Source organism: Acinonyx jubatus, chromosome E2 (genome assembly GCF_027475565.1).
Source record: "Acinonyx jubatus isolate Ajub_Pintada_27869175 chromosome E2, VMU_Ajub_asm_v1.0, whole genome shotgun sequence".
In the NCBI taxonomy this organism is placed as follows: Eukaryota; Metazoa; Chordata; class Mammalia; order Carnivora; family Felidae; genus Acinonyx; species Acinonyx jubatus.
Genome location: NC_069396.1, coordinates 5,443,792 through 5,460,000, shown reverse-complemented (window position 1 = coordinate 5,460,000; position 16,209 = coordinate 5,443,792). Strand labels below are relative to the sequence as shown.

Sequence of the window (16,209 nt, the reverse complement as noted above, 5' to 3'; positions counted from 1 at the left end):
TTTAGCTGGAGGAATCACACTGCCTGATGTTTGCACTACGTAGCTGCTACAGTAGTTGAGATGATGTAGTGCAGTAGAGTAAGACACGAAGATCAGTGGAAGAGTATGAAGAACCCAGAAAGAGATCCACATAAATACGTCCAACTGATTCTTAATAGATGTGCAAAAGCAATTCGATGAGAAGGGTGTGGTCCTTCTGCACAGAGCACAGAAGCACTTGGATGTCCATAGGCAAAAGTGAACTTGATCTTAAACCCCACACCTTATATAAAAGCTAACTCAAAATGGATCATGGATGGAAATGTAAAATGTAGAACCATGAAGACTTTAGGAACAAATGGGAGAAAATCTGAAGGATTCAGGGCCAGGCAAAGAGTTCTTAGACTTGACGTAGAACGTGAGGTTCCTAAAAGGAGAATTTGACAAGTCGAGCCTTATTAAAACTTTACACTTTTGGTCTAGGAAAAATCTTGTTAAAAGGATGAAAAGACAAGCTACCAACTGGGGAGAGGCACTGACAAACCACGTATGTGACAAAGGATTCGTATGTATAATACATGACAAACTCCCAAAATTCAACAGCAAAAATCCCCAGTCAACCTAATTAGAAAATGGGCAAAAGACATGAACAGACATTTCACCAAAAAGGATCTACAGATGGCAAGTAAGCACACAAAAAGATGTCTAACCTCTTTACCCATGAGGGAGACACAAAACCATACACAGCTCAAAATAAAACCACAAAGAGCTATCAGTACCCACCTATTGGGATGGCTAAAAAAAAGCATAGTGGGTACAGTCAATGACAGTGAGGATGCAGGAAACTGAATAGTTCAGATGCTGAGGATGGGAATGTAAAAGGGACAATGACTCTGGAAACCAGTTTGGCAGTTTCTTGTAAAACTAAACAAACACGCAGTTGCCACAGGAGACAGCAATTGCACTCCTGGACATCTCTCCCAGAGGAGTGAAAACTGTGTTCACACAAAAACCTGTACACGCATGTTCATAGCAGCTTTCTTCATAATTGCCAGAAACTAAAATCAGCCCGGATGTCCTTCAGCAGGTGAATGGTTAAGCAAGCCGGAACACTCATACAGTGGAATACCACTCAGCTATAAAATGAATGAAATTCTTGACACACAACAACTTGGAAGAATCTCCAGGGAATTGTGCTGAGTGGGGAAAAGAAAAAAAAGCCAATCCCAAAGGTTCCATACTGTATTATTTCATTTATGTGGAATTTCCCAAATGACAAAATTATGGGAAAGGAGAACAGATTAGTGATTGCCAGGATCTAGGGACGTAGAGGTAGGTGGTATTTGGGAGAGAGGAGAGTGTGGTTGTAAATGGCCACAGGGGGTCTTTGTGCTGATGGAACATGTGTAGATTAAACCTACACATGGAACAAAATTAAGTAGAACTAGATGTGCACGCATGCGCGCACACACACACACACACACACACACACACATGAGTACAAATGAAACTGGGGAAATCTGGATAGAATCCATGGATTACATCAATGTCAATATCCCGGCTGTAATATTGTTTCTATAGGTTTGCAAAATGGTAGCATTGGGAGAAACTGGGTAAAATATCTCTTGCAACTGCATTATCTCAAAATAAGAAAAAAATGAATTAAAAATGTGTTTATGCAGTGGTATGCATTTAAAAGACTGGAAGGGAGGCATCAACATTTTTAAAATAGTTGTAGCGTTCAGCGTCCATGCTGGGACATACAGCATCTTGTTTTTCTACCTTTTACTTTGGTTTGTTTTCCAGATTTTACTTAGTGTACATATGTTAGTTTTGTAAAGGCAAAGAAAGTATTCCTGGTTTTTTACTTTAAAAACTTTATTGCCAACTATGACATGTTTGTTCTGAAACCATCTCCCCATTCCTTCTTCTCTTACACCCCAAGTGTAAAGGGAGAGTGAACACATGTACACACACTACACACAGACACACACACACACACACACACACGCACAGACACACCCAACGTTATGACCTGTTCAAGAATTAATCAGTTGGGACTCAGCGCTCGAAACTTAACATCAATAGTTTGCAGCTAATGATGTACGAACCGCTGTTAGCCTAGATGGACATTTGACCCAGAGGCTGAGGAGCTGGAGGTCTCATTGTGATTTCATTTGTGATTCACAGCCCAAGTCTAGTGTAGAGATAGGAGGTGCAGCTTGATGGATAATAAAAGAATAGAGGTTTAGACAAAGAAAATAATGAGAAAGGGATTATTTAGAAACCTGTTTTACCCTCTCCACCTCACTGGGTGGCCCCCATCCTTTGGTGCAGACATAATTTGAAGAACCCAGAGCATATGATTGGTAGTAAGTAATCGAATAAATTCATAGGATGGGAGCAAGGCTCAGGAGCCTATAAAAGATTCAAGTCCTACTTCCCCTTAGGAGAGAGGTATCCAACCAGTATTAATATTTTAGAAATACTAGAAGGTGGAAGAGGAGCCATTATTCATCACTAGCACCTCCGTGGTACTAAAATTAAATAATGGATTTTTTTTTAAGACAGAATTGCTAGAGTTGTGGAACTATAAAAAATATTCCTCTCTTGGGGATGTTGCATTTTTTGCTTTTATCTTTTCTTCTCCTCTTGAGAACATTTTGATTTACTTCTGTGATAAGCTTATAACAACTAAGGAACTTGGGAGGCGGGTTGAGCTAGGCTGGGAGGGAGGGGGTTTAGGCAGCTGACAAATGAGCCTGTGTAAATTTGTTTGGCTTCGAGTCAGGAAGCACCAGGACTGCGCATGCATTCATTTACCACTGCATAGCGTGTATGCGAGCACATATGGGCTGGGGCCCTGGGCCCTGTAATAGTGAGCGCCCACTGTGGTGTGCAGGCTTGGGGTCTGAGCATGCTCGTCTGCTCAACAGGATCCCTGCGAAGAAAACCGAGCTCTCCCCTTCCTAATCCAGTGAAAGCCTTGAAGCACCAGCCCTGCTCCTCGAGGAGGCATCTGGTCTAGCTGTGAGGAATCACGCAGCCAGGGGTTGGCTTCACACCAGCCTCCGTGTTTCTGGATTGGCTCAGCTGGTCTCAGAGGTTTCCATGTCTGGCTCCGCCCCAGAGCTAGCTGCTTAACCCAGTTGGACCAATGACTTTGCCTACTGAGTCTCACTTTCCCCACCCTTGAAATAGAAATAATAGTAACTACCTGGCAAAAACAAACAAGCAAACAAAAAAACTACCAGAACTTTAGCAAGGGTGCCTGACATTTATGAGACCTCAGTGAAAGCAGTTATTACCTAAGATGCAACTTGAAGGTTTTTAAAAATCCTCTTAATTATAAAGTTACTCTTCCTGATATTGACATGCTGCCATGTTTAGATATACTCAGATGGTAATTGTTAGTATTTGCTGAGTGCCTACTGTTTGCCAGCCATAGTACCCTGTGCTCACCATGACCTTGGGAGCTCAGATCTCTTACCCTCATTGAACTGAAGAACTGACATTCAGATGGATGAGAGGGTCACTCAAGTTCAAAACCAAGGACATACTAGAGCCCGAGCATAAGCTGACACCAAACCATTATCTAAACCACTGCACAGTGGAGGCAGGAGGGGTGGCTATTGCTTGGTACACAGAGAAATGGAGTTAAAGGGAATGGGCGAGAATCTTTGCCCAGCAATGGGTCTGAGCATGCTCGTCTGCTCAACAGGATCCCGAGAGTGGAGCCCGAGAGTGGCTGAGTTAGGTTTAAACAGACATCCATGGATGGTATCTCATTCCTTACCATGCAGCACTGATCCACACCCGTTGAGGACTGCTCCGAGCTTCAGCCTGAAGGGTCCATAGCAACTGAGAATGAGAAACAGCCTCAGAGTCTATCTGGCATGGGTCACCTCTACAGCACCTTTACCAGCGGGTGGTGTGGGCCTGGACACCACAGTGTCCAGTGGCAGGCTTCTCCATCACCAGACAGCTCATGCCATCAGCTAATGCTCTCCAACCTCACAATGTTTCCCTCCATTTAAGCTGAAATCTATCTGTTCAGTAACTTGTATTGATTGACTTTCCTGAAACAACAAAACTAAGCCAATCTCCTCTTTTGCAGGTCTTTAGGTGATGCCCAAAACTATGCCCCCCCCCATCTCTCTATGTCTCCAATCACTTAAGGGGCTTCACTGTGTTAATCCTATATAGAACAGACCACCTTGGTTCTCCCTCAAATACATGCTTCCTTTAGGGTCCCTACGTCACGTAACCTCTACCCGTCCCCATATCCCTTGGAGAGAACACACCATACAACATGATCTGTTATGGAGTAATCACCCACAAGACAGTTATTGGACAGTTATTTACCCATGACTGTTTTAAAGGATTAGTTACCATAACCTGAGAGGAACCCACAATCCATACACAACCCCCACCAAGAGCCTTCCATTTATTGTGCAACTTATGAAACCCTTTGCCAAAGTCTTTATTGACTTGTAGTTTGTATGATCCTTTCTTGTTGGACTTCCCTTAGAAAAACCGTATTTTATAAAGATGTTCACCCAAGTTGATCTCATTTCATCCATGAGCCTGTTAATTTTCAGGAAGCACACCGCTCTACTCTTTAAAATGCGTGTGTTTCATTGGGATCATTTAATTAGGCAAGCCACTCTAAATGACTCTCGTAGGAAGATACCAGAGTATCTCTCATATCTCAAGCCCAAGAAGCAAAGCTGGTCTTTACCAGAAATTGATAAGCCATTTTGAAATCATGAAATCAAATGAAAGCTATGCAAGTTCATTAATTTGTGTACTTCTTTCCTTTCCTTTTTTACCATGTGGTCTCTCATTTCACTTTTTCTCTTTACGTAGCTTCTTTACTTATTACAAAATATTTAAGTGTCTACTATACATCATGCTCTGTTCACAGCCATGAACAAAGACCAAAGTCCCTAATAACATGGAACATTTATTTTAATGGTAAATAGAGATAGCAAACAGATAACTATGTCAGGTGATGATGGGTTAGTTCTATGAAGGAAAACAAAGCAGGGTCATTGACATAGAGGATAATGTTGGAAGGGAAGCCACTTTTTTTTTTTAATAAGGTGGTCATGGAAGTCCTGACTAAATAAATGAATATAATTAGAGAAGTCAGGGACAGTGAAGGAATGAGTTATACAGATATACACTTGGTAATAGCCTGGTGAATTAAAGCCATTTGCCAGACACCACTGGGAAAGAGGACTGTGATATTTTGGTAGAAAAATATAATTTAAAGATGAAGCCTGAGGCATAAAATTAAGTAATGCCGAAGAGGATAATTCACCATCTACAGGGCTTGAGCCCAAACTGGCTTCATATATACACAGATATCCACTGTCTTCCCTTTCTGTTTTCCAAGTAGACCATGTTCTTTGTCAAGGTCTATACTTAGGGTCTGAAAGGGCCTCCCCAAAATGGTACACTTGGCTTTTATCCTGATAAGACTTTCAGGCTCCACAACCCTTGCTTAGCTAACCGACTCAGTCTCTTCCTGTCCCAACACCAGGCTTCCTAAGGAGATTATCTGATTGGCCAGGCTCAGCTTTTGGATAGGAACCTTTTGGTTCATCGGAGAGTAACCCCAGGGCTGAAACAGGGGTAGGCCCAAGAAAGGCATTTTGGAGGAAATGGCAGAAAAACAGGATAGGAGGATATGTGTGGACAAAGCAACAGTTGAGGCTGAAGATAGGGATGGGTTGTAAAATGAACTACTGAAGGAGCCTGAATTTTCTCTGAAAGTGAAATCTTTCCCAGAAAGATTTCAATCATATGTGACCCAATTGTGAGAGACAGTTACTGCTTCAGGGAATGAGGAACTTTGAAGGCATGCACAGGTCCTTGTAACCAAGGTGCATGTGAGGCAGAATAGAATGCCAGGCTTTCAATTGAAAATGATTGAAATTTTATTTATATTTGACACTGCTTGTGTTTCCAAGCATCAGACTTAACATTAAAATTTGTCCTGAATTATAAGAATAATAAGAATAAGTATTGAAACTCTTGGCAAAAGGGCAGCCAACATGCATTTCCAGGGAGAAATTGTTCAATTGTTCGTGTTTATTACTTCCAAACGGGAATCGCTCCAGGTTCATAATGCTGATTTTGTTACATTGCTGTCTCTGAACTGTGGTTCAGATGAGTGCATAAATATTTGGTTTAATATTTCTTTGGGAACTGTAAAAATCTGAACTGATGGAAAGGAGAGGAGCAGAGCAATGGCGAGGGAAAGTTGGTAAGAGAATAAGTGTGTATATTTCAACAGTGCCCAAGGGGCATGATTAATTTATTATCCTTTTAGATGGCAGAATGCATGCGGAAACCTCCACATTATGCCATGACTATGACAAAGCTAAGAGGGTGTGAGCAGGTAAAGATATTCCTGCCAAGAATTTGATGTATGGAGGGAATGGGTGACCCATTGGATACATATAAATCTGGGAATGGAGACTTGAAAGTCCCTAATGTTGGCTCTGTCACTGGCATAAGGCCTGAGATGAACATCTCTGCTCTCAGCCTTAAGGGGGGGCGGGGGGGCATGTCACGAGGAGGCCAGACCTGAACACTGTCAACAGCGCCAGGCTCTGAATCTTTGTTGATTCTATTTCTGGGCTGCTCCCACACAAGCCAGCACACATCTATTAGTTGGCCATATGGAGTTGGGCCTAAAACCATGGGTTCTGGATACTTGGATTCAAATCCAAAGTTATTCCCTAGCTAACTTTGCCAAGGCTTGTGGGACTCAGTTTCTTCCTCCATAAAGTGAAGATTAGTATAAATACCTATTCCACTGAGTTGTAAGGATTAAATAAACTACTGTGTGTAAAATGTTTCGAATAAAGTGTGGCAAAGAGTTTGTGTTCAATGAAAGGTAGCTTCTGTCATTCTCCTCCCCTTCTTCTTCTTCATCACCATCATCATCACCATTTAATAGTTATAAAAAGAACAACTACCTTAAACTATTGAATATTTTATGTATGTATGCGTTGCATATCTCTCGGATCATTTACTTGCCATAATCCTTTTGGGAGAGACATTATTTCCCCCATTTTGCAGAGAATGGGAATGAGGCTCAGAGAGGCCACACTGCTTACAAAAGTTCATGTTGCTTGTGAGCTCTGAGCTGGGATGCGGACATATTTTTACCTATCTTTCCACCCTGTTCTTTTAAACCCTCTGTGCATTAGTCAGGATAGGCAGGCTCTGCTGCAGTGATAAGCAAATCCTAATTTCAGTTGATCAAAGTAACAGAGGCTTAACTAACCTCCATGTCCACTGAGAGTTAGGTGTGGGCTCTGCTCCTCCTCATTATCATTCTTTCCCTAAGATCTAGGTTGATGAAGTCACTATTATCTGGAAATTGCTGGTCACATGGAGAAGGCAATCAACATGGATAAGCATATCATAACTCTTAAAGCTTTTGCCTAGAATTAGCTGAAGTGACACATAGCACTTTCAGTCATACTTCATTAGCCAAAGCAAGTCACATCGCCAAAAGCAATGTCATGTATCGGGGAAATAGAGTCCTACTATGTGCCAAGAAGGAGAGGAGACAGAGTATTTAGACACAGCTTCAGTGACCACTTCCTACTATCATATATCTGAGTCATAAATAGATTAGACAGCAAGTATAGAAGATGTGGAGTTTTTACCAGAAATTTCAGGGACCATCTTGATTGTAGAACAAGAAGAGTCAAGGTCAAGGAAGACATTTTGAAGGGACCCAATGAGAAAGGGAGTATAACTCACAGCCTGCATTAAGAAACCAGAAATTCAAGAAGTGACATCTAAGGATCCCAGTTATTCTCTTGGACACAAAGGGGTCCAAAAGTGTGATACTAATGGGCAATGAATGAACTTTGGGTCCAGACAAGCAAGGTACAATGCCTGAAGGATCCAAAATGACTCTCTTTCTCTGATCTTCTGTGGCATCTTTCAGCACATCTGTGCTCTTGCATGATCTAGACTTCAAAGAATGCATAGAACTGAGAGCCCGTGGAGGTCTACAAACACTCTGGGACTCATAAATGGCCAATAAACGCTTTGAATGGAAAAAAAGGAGGTGGAGAGAGACAGTGTATTAGAGGAAGGAAAAGTCATGGAAGTGGGGCGCCTGGGTGGCTCAGTTGATTAAGTGTAGGACTTTGAGGTCAAGATCTCAGGGTTCATGATGCCGAGCCTTGTGTCGGGCTCTGTGCTGACAGCTCAGGGCCTGGAGCCTGCTTTGGATTCTGTGTCTCCCTCTCTCTCTGCCCCTCCCCCACGAACGCTCTGTCTCTCTTTCTCTCAAAAATAAGTAAACATTAAAAATTAAGAAAACAAAAAGTCATGGAAGAGAAACTGACCATGAGGCTGAGTGAGAGGTAGTAAGAGTTTGGTGTATATTTTTAACAAACAGAAACTGAGCTCCTGCAGTGCGAACAGCATTGTGCCTCTTATAAATTTAGATACGTGGAATCCTACATCTGTCCTTTTGTGACTGGCTTATTTCACTTAGCATGTCCTCAAGTTTCATCCATATCACAGCATATGTCAGAATTCCCTTCCTTTTCAAGGCTGAGTAATATTCCATTTCATGGATACAGCACATTTTATCCATTCATCCATTGTTGGACACTTGTGTTGTTTCCCTATCTTGCTATTATGAATAATGCTGTAGAATACTTATCCCTTCTGTGTGTCAATGGATCATTTAGTAAAGATGATATCGCACTCAGCCACTAACAACATTTTTTTAAGGGGCACCTGGTGGCTCAGTTGGTTAAGTGTTAGACTTCAGCTCAGGTCATGATCTCACAGTTTGTGGGTTCGAGCCCCTCACTGGGCTCTGTGCTGACAGCTCAGAGCCTGGAGCCTCCTTCGGATCCTGTGTCTCCCTCTCTCTCTGCCCTTCCCCCCACTTGTATGCATTCTCTCTGTCTCTAAAATGAACATTAAAAAAAATTTTTTTAAAGATTAAAATTTTTTTAAAACCTCAAAAATTGAAATTTCCTAAGCCACATTATTATGTAAGTTGGAAATAAATGATTAAAATAGTGTAAATACTCACAAATTAAGAAATACTCTCATAAAAAAATTCTACAGCCTAGAGAATATATGCAAAAAAGCATAGGGGTGCCTGGGTGGCTCAGTCAAACATCTGACTTCGGCTCAGGTCATGATCTTGCAGTCCATGAGTTCGAGCCCCGCGTTGAGCTCTGTGCTGATAACTCAGAGCCTGGAGCCTGCTTCAGATTCTGTGTCTCCCTCTCTCTGCCTCTCTCTCTCTCTCTCTCTCTCTCTCTCTCTCTCCCTCTCTCCCCCCCCCCAAAAAAGTGTAAACTATCAGAAAATAAGGTAAAAAAAAACACTCACAAATTAACATTGAATGCTACAGAACTCAGCATAAGCTGTAGTCAGGCATAAATGTCTTTGTTATAAAAGAAGAGAAACCAAAGTAGTGTGATGGTGGTGTTACTAGAAGAGGCATCATGGTGAATTAAGACATCCCGTCATCTGTGCTTCTTTCCAAGGGCACCAGCCTGCCCTCAACCTCAATGACCTCCAAGGCACCATGGGAACCCTTGGAACTTGGTGCTGAACAGAGCCAGCCCCAGGTAGGATGAGAACCACAGGATTAGATGGTGGGTCTCTGGCTCTCGTCATCCTTCCGTGGATTGTCAGGGTGCTGGCTCGGTGTTTCTGCACCACGGGATTGGGTCTCCTGGCCCTGGGTTTTTCCCAGTTCTCACTAATTTATGACCTACTGTCTGCAAGTAGCTGAGCAACACGAGGGTGGGGCAAGGGCATGGATCCAACAGCTGCCCAGACAGCCAAACAGCCGAGTTCAAAGGCATGTCAAGGACTAAACCACAGCTGGGAATTAATTAGTGCTTACAGATCACCTTAGGGAATGGATCTAGTGATAAAACAAATGCCTTCTAATAACTATAGAAGGCAGTAAATGGGTTTTTTTCCGACTATTTAACATGGAATAGACATCTTCAAAATTCGCATGTATGCCAAGCTCCAATAATTCCTCTTACATGTTTAAAAAAGTGATATTTTGACTGTATAAGTAATATAGCCTCATTGCCTAAAACCAAAAATAGAAATTCTAAGAGTGAAGGAAAAAAGACACCTCTGTCTCCATCTTCCAAAGACCTATACTGTTGACATGTGATTTATCCTCTTTGGTGATTCTGGCGGGGGAGTGGGTTAATTATTTTCTGGGTTTTCAGCCTTTTGATCATAGTGTGTGTGTGTGTGTGTGTGTGTGTGTGTGTGTGTGTGCGCGCGTAGTCTTCTCTCCTTTGAAAAGAAACATCTCCAGATTTTCTAAATAGCGGAGGATCCGAGGCATCGATTTTGTTGGATATGACAGGAAGAAGTGCCAAAGTATTCATCTTGACACTGCTTTGTCGACAGGCACAATGTCTACTCAGACAGAGAGTCCCCCACAAGTGGACCTCAGCAGATTATTGGGATGGGGAGGGTTGGAAGTCCCTTCCCAGCTCCTGGGCATTACTACTGCCTGGGAAGTAACTTTGGGAATTTGTAAAAAGAAAAATGAAAAGGCATTGATGCCCCACAGGTAAAGTGACCACATTTTTAAAAAATTATTTTAATGTTTATTTTTGAGAGAGAGAGACACAGGCAGAGTGCAAGTGAGGGAGGGGCAGAGACAGGGAGACACAGAATCCGAAGCAGGCTCCAGGCTCTGAGCTGTCAGCACAGAGCCCGACATGGGGCTCGAACCCATGACCCATGAGATCATGCCTTGAGCCAAAGTCAGATGCTTAACTGAGACACCCAGGCGCCCCCACACTTTTTTTACAAGGTTGGTACAACAGACCTTATTTTTATTTTCAATATATGAGTTGGGGTTTATAAGCATTTTGTGATCACATAAAAACATGCAAAACAAGTTTCACTTCTTCACTCAAAGCTTTCATCAAGTATCTTCTCTGTTCCTGGCCCAAGAAATCTTAAAGAGAATAAGAAATAAATAGCCCAAGGACAGTCACCAGCAACAACAAAGAGGCCATCTGCTCTCTGTGCTGGAATAGATCTCGCCAGGGAGCAGGGCTACGCTCAGAGGACGAGGTTCATTCCTCACAGAACAGGGCAGAGAGGGGGAAGAGAAACATCAGTAAGTGGGGAGGCCCTGGTGCTGAGTCCAGGAAGACGAGGAGGGGTCTCCAGCAGACAGGCTTGGGGACGGGCGTCCAGCTGACCTAGGTCCAGAGGATGTGAGCTAAGTTCAGAATGCCTGTGGTTGGTTGTGGCCAAAGGTAGAATTGTAGAAGCAGGTAGAGACCCATCAGGAAGGCCCCTGGGAATAGACCCTGGGGGCAATAGGGAGCCATGACAATTTCTAGCCTGGGAATCTCATGGTGGTTAGGTATGTATACATTTTAGAATGACCATTCTGGTTGCAATTAGAACAGGAAGTGAGAGAGGCACCAGGGTGGCTCAGTTGATTAAGCATCCAACTTCAGCTTAGGTCATGAACTCAAGGTTTGTGGGTTCAAGCCCTGTGTCAGGCTCTGTGCTGACAGCCTAGAACCTGGAGCCTGCTTCAGATTCTGTCTCCCTCTCTCTGCTCCTCTCCCACTTGCACTCTGTCTCTGTCTCTGTCTCTCTCTCTCTCTCAAAAACAAACATTAAAAATTTTTTAAAAAGAATAGATGAGAAAAGAGAAATCAGAAACATGGAAGCCAGTGAGGAGACTATCGCATTTATTTATTTACTTACTTACTTACTTACTCGGCATGCAAATATTTATTGTCCTATGTACCATTCTAGGCCCTGAGGACAAAACAACCAAAAGTCTCTAGTGGAGGTCTGAGTTGGAGTACAGACACCCGATTTCGGGGCCAGAAGCTCTTACAGCAAACAGGGTGTACAAAGCTTGGTGACTGTCCTGTTTCTATATTGAATACATTTTCCAAAGGGGAAAAACACTGATGTCAGTACAATTAAGGAAAAGTCCGAACCCACACAGATGCCCAGGATGGACGACTAAAAACCACATGGACAGAAGGCTATGTGGGGCTCTGGATTGGATTTTGGATCAGAAAAAGGCTAGAAGCAGAAAAACTAGTGAAATCTGAATACGCAGAATCTGGAGCTTAGTTAGCTAAGAGCCATGTGTCACTGTTAACTTCTCCATTGTGACCATGGTTACATAAGATGTTAACATTTGGGGAAACTAGGTGAAAGGTATATGGGAAGTCCATACCATCTTTGAAACGTTTCTGTAAATGTAAAATCATCCCCCCAAAACAGTTTATATATGAACGTTTCTAATGCATCTCAGCCACACTGAATAGGGGGGAGAATGTGGAATAATTTATACAGAATGATCTAACTTCGGTAAAAAATTTTGAAACTGCTGTATATTCTATGAATGCATATATGTGTATAAATTCATAGAAGAAGACCTTAAAACCGCACTCAACCTGATGCTGGAAGCAGAGGACAGAGGTTAGAACAGGACTTGGGGGATTCAACAGAGGGCCTTGCTCTGTCCATCGCGGGGCCACAAACCTAAGAAGTATGCAGCATGAACGTCCTTTTGCAATTCAGATCCACCTATCACTGCGTGCTCCAGGCCTCCATATTTCTTGTCCCTCTCTGGTGCAGAGGACTCTGGTCCCCGCTGTGCTCTGCCACCGATAAGGCCTGCGTGCTGGCCACCCCATGGCTCCCTGGGAAGTCACTTTCCCCAGGTATGCTGCAAGATGCCCGAATGCTATTCACACGCCCTTCCCGGGTGTCAGCACCCGGAGCCCAAGTTCGGTCTCATCATTAGCTATCGTTTTTTCCCATTCAAACTCTGAGGGTAAGTAAGGCAGAGAGAGAGAGAGAAAGAGAGAGAGAGAAATCCCACTGTGAAAAGAAGTGTTGAATTGCAAAGAGTAATAGGAAAGACCAGCTAATTGTGAAGCCTTGCTATGTGGTATAATGGGTGCTAACAACTCCTGCTGAGCAGAGACTCGGGGCAGGATTTGTTCTGAACAGGAGGAGTGCCCTGGATTTCTTATATCCCATCACATTAAACAACAAAAACAGAAGGACCACGGCCTTCCCCCCCCCCCCCCGGCAGCCAGGACAGCCCTGGGCAGTTTTCAGGACTTTACATAGTGTAATAAAGCTCATCTGGAAACCCATTGGACTAGCATGAACTAGCTTCGAGGTATGGCGGGGGGGGGGGGGGGGGGGGGGGGGGGCCCTCCGGGGTTTGTGGCCACTGCACACCTCTATCTCTCCAGATCAGTGAGGCTGGAGTGGGCTGGGGTCCCTCTGAAGTCCCACCTAAGGACCCAGACTCGTGGCTTCTCGCTGGGACCCGAGCTCCACCCCACGCCTTCCTCTCCAAGGTCTCCCCCGGCCCCGGGGTGTTCCGATGCAGGTAGAGATGTCAGTCTCGTGAACCAGCAATTCTGTTCCACAACATCCTAGAGAAGAGGTTTTTTAAAAAATAGTTCCCAACAGTGCTGTAGGTTTAAAATTGGTCTAGAGGGGAGTAGCAAGATGACCCAGCCTTCTTTCGGCCTCTGAATAGTAGCAGGGGAAACCAGTTCTAATGAGTATAGATGGGGCTTGTCAAACGGGGGGGATGCTCATAGGAATTGGCAGGGGCTCGACAAAGCCCACAACGCCGGACCCCACCCCGAGGCTTCCTGATCCAGGCCTCTGGGTGGGGCCTGAGAAGTCGAATTTCGAAGGAGTCCATGCCCCTGCTGGTCCAGGGAACCGTATCTTGAGACCATCTATGCATTCATAGAATATACAGCAGTTTCAAAATTTTTTACCGAAGTTAGATCATTCTGTATAAATTATTCCACATTCTCCCCCCTATTCAGTGTGGCTGAGATGCATTAGAAACGTTCATATATAAACTGTTTTGGGGGGATGATTTTACATTTACAGAAACGTTTCAAAGATGGTATGGACTTCCCATATACCTTTCACCTAGTTTCCCCAAATGTTAACATCTTATGTAACCATGGTCACAATGGAGAAGTTAACAGTGACACATGGCTCTTAGCTAACTAAGCTCCAGATTCTGCGTATTCAGATTTCACTAGTTTTTCTGCTTCTAGCCTTTTTCTGATCCAAAATCCAATCCAGAGCCCCACATAGCCTTCTGTCCATGTGGTTTTTAGTCGTCCATCCTGGGCATCTGTGTGGGTTCGGACTTTTCCTTAATTGTACTGACATCAGTGTTTTTCCCCTTTGGAAAATGTATTCAATATAGAAACAGGACAGTCACCAAGCTTTGTACACCCTGTTTGCTGTAAGAGCTTCTGGCCCCGAAATCGGGTGTCTGTACTCCAACTCAGACCTCCACTAGAGACTTTTGGTTGTTTTGTCCTCAGGGCCTAGAATGGTACATAGGACAATAAATATTTGCATGCCGAGTAAGTAAGTAAGTAAGTAAATAAATAAATGCGATAGTCTCCTCACTGGCTTCCATGTTTCTGATTTCTCTTTTCTCATCTATTCTTTTTAAAAAATTTTTAATGTTTGTTTTTGAGAGAGAGAGAGAGACAGAGACAGAGACAGAGTGCAAGTGGGAGAGGAGCAGAGAGAGGGAGACAGAATCTGAAGCAGGCTCCAGGTTTTGAGAGAGGGAGAGAGAGAGAGAGAGAGAGAGAGAGGTGGCATGAGCAGGGTAGGTGCAGACCATGGTTCTATGGAGCATGATGCCTTTCATGTCCCTGGGCTGGTGGCCCCATAATGCTCATTAGTCTGGGGGCACCATACTTGGTGTGGCTGTGGGCACTCCTTCAAAGTGGACACGGTTCTGAGGACCAGCAGGCAGATTCAATATATATGTTAAAAGCTAGGCCTTTAGGGTCTCCTGGGTGGCTCGGCCGGTTAAGCGTCCGACATCCGCTCAGGTCGTGATCTCACAGTTCGAGAGTTCAAGCCCCGCGTCAGGCTCTGTGCTGGCAGCTCAGAGCCTGGAGCCTGCTTCAGATTCTGTGCCTCCTTCTCTCTCTGCACCTACCCTGCTCATGCCACCTCTCTCTCTCTCTCTCTCTCTCTCTCTCTCTCCCTCTCTCAAAAATGAATAAACATTAAAAAAAAATTTTTTTTTAAACCTAGGCCTTTCAAGATACAAATAGAGAGGATTGGCAGCACAAAGCAGAGGTGTTCACAACGGGACTTCCTCCTTCTGGGGGAAGAAGTCATTTAAATCCAGCAGCCAAGATGCTGCTTCTGTGAGGTCAAGTGACTCAAGCTCCCCAAGAGCAAGGAACTTAGCCAGACCCAACCTCAGCAGAAAAAAGGTGGCCCTGGGGGGAGTCCAGAATTCTGAACTCTGAGTCCAGAATTCAGTGTTGAGCAGCAGGTGGAGAAGTGGAGAAAAGGGAGGGGGAGTGGCCATAGTTGACCCAAGAGAGCCTTCAGGACCTTCTAGAAGGTCTGGATCACTGTGTTCCCAGAGCTCTCTGACTGGGGAAGTGTCTGGAAAGGAGGTCAGAGCATGGAAAACTTCCCCAGCAGGCCTTGTCTGGGGCCCAGACGCGGTCAGAAGTCCACTCCTGTCCACTCCTGGGAGCAGGACAGCACAACAGCTCGTGTAGGGCCTCCTTTCACATTATGTCTCTGCTCAGCACGGCCTTGGAGAGGACCTGCATGCCTTGGGTGTGCTCAGGGGAGTGAGAGGAAGAGGCTTTAATTCACAGTTGGGCCAAAGTGGTTAAAGGGGGACAGAGGGAGGGAGGTGACAACACAGAGCAGATTTTGTGTGGCTGCCCCTTCCCACAGTGAGATTGTCTCCAGAACACTTCTCTTCCCAAACCACAGATGTTTGTGAGGCACCTCAACGCTCAATTGTTTAAGCATCTGACTCTTGGGTTCAGCTCAGATCATAATCTCACTGTTCATGGAACCGAGCCCCACATCAGTTTCTGTGCTGACGGTGTGGAGCCTGCTTGGGATTCTCTCCTCTCACTCTGCCCCTCCCCCACTGGTGCGCGCGTTGCGCGCGCGCGCGCGCTCTCTCTCTCTCAAAATAAAAACAAATCCACATTTTAAAAACAAATAAAAATCAAAGAAATGTGTTCTCTTAGGGGTTTAAAAAAAATTTTTTTAACATTCATTCATTTTTGAGAGACGGAGAAAGACAGAGTACAAGTGGGAGAGGGGCAGAGAGAGGGGGAGACACAGAATCCGAAGCAGGCTTCAGGCTCT

The 16,209-nt window shown here is 44.2% G+C and overlaps 1 protein-coding gene and 1 long non-coding RNA gene across 3 annotated transcripts in view; both read left to right on the top strand.

The window, feature by feature from the left end:
* The window catches only part of CDH13 (cadherin 13), a 1,023,179-nt gene that overhangs the window by 515,164 nt on the left and 491,806 nt on the right, over positions 1 to 16,209 (top strand). The window lies entirely within an intron of this gene.
* On the top strand, positions 1,892 to 9,301 carry LOC128313263 (uncharacterized). Its single transcript, XR_008293714.1, has 2 exons — positions 1,892 to 3,673; positions 3,717 to 9,301. It is a non-coding gene; the product is annotated as an uncharacterized LOC128313263 (long non-coding RNA).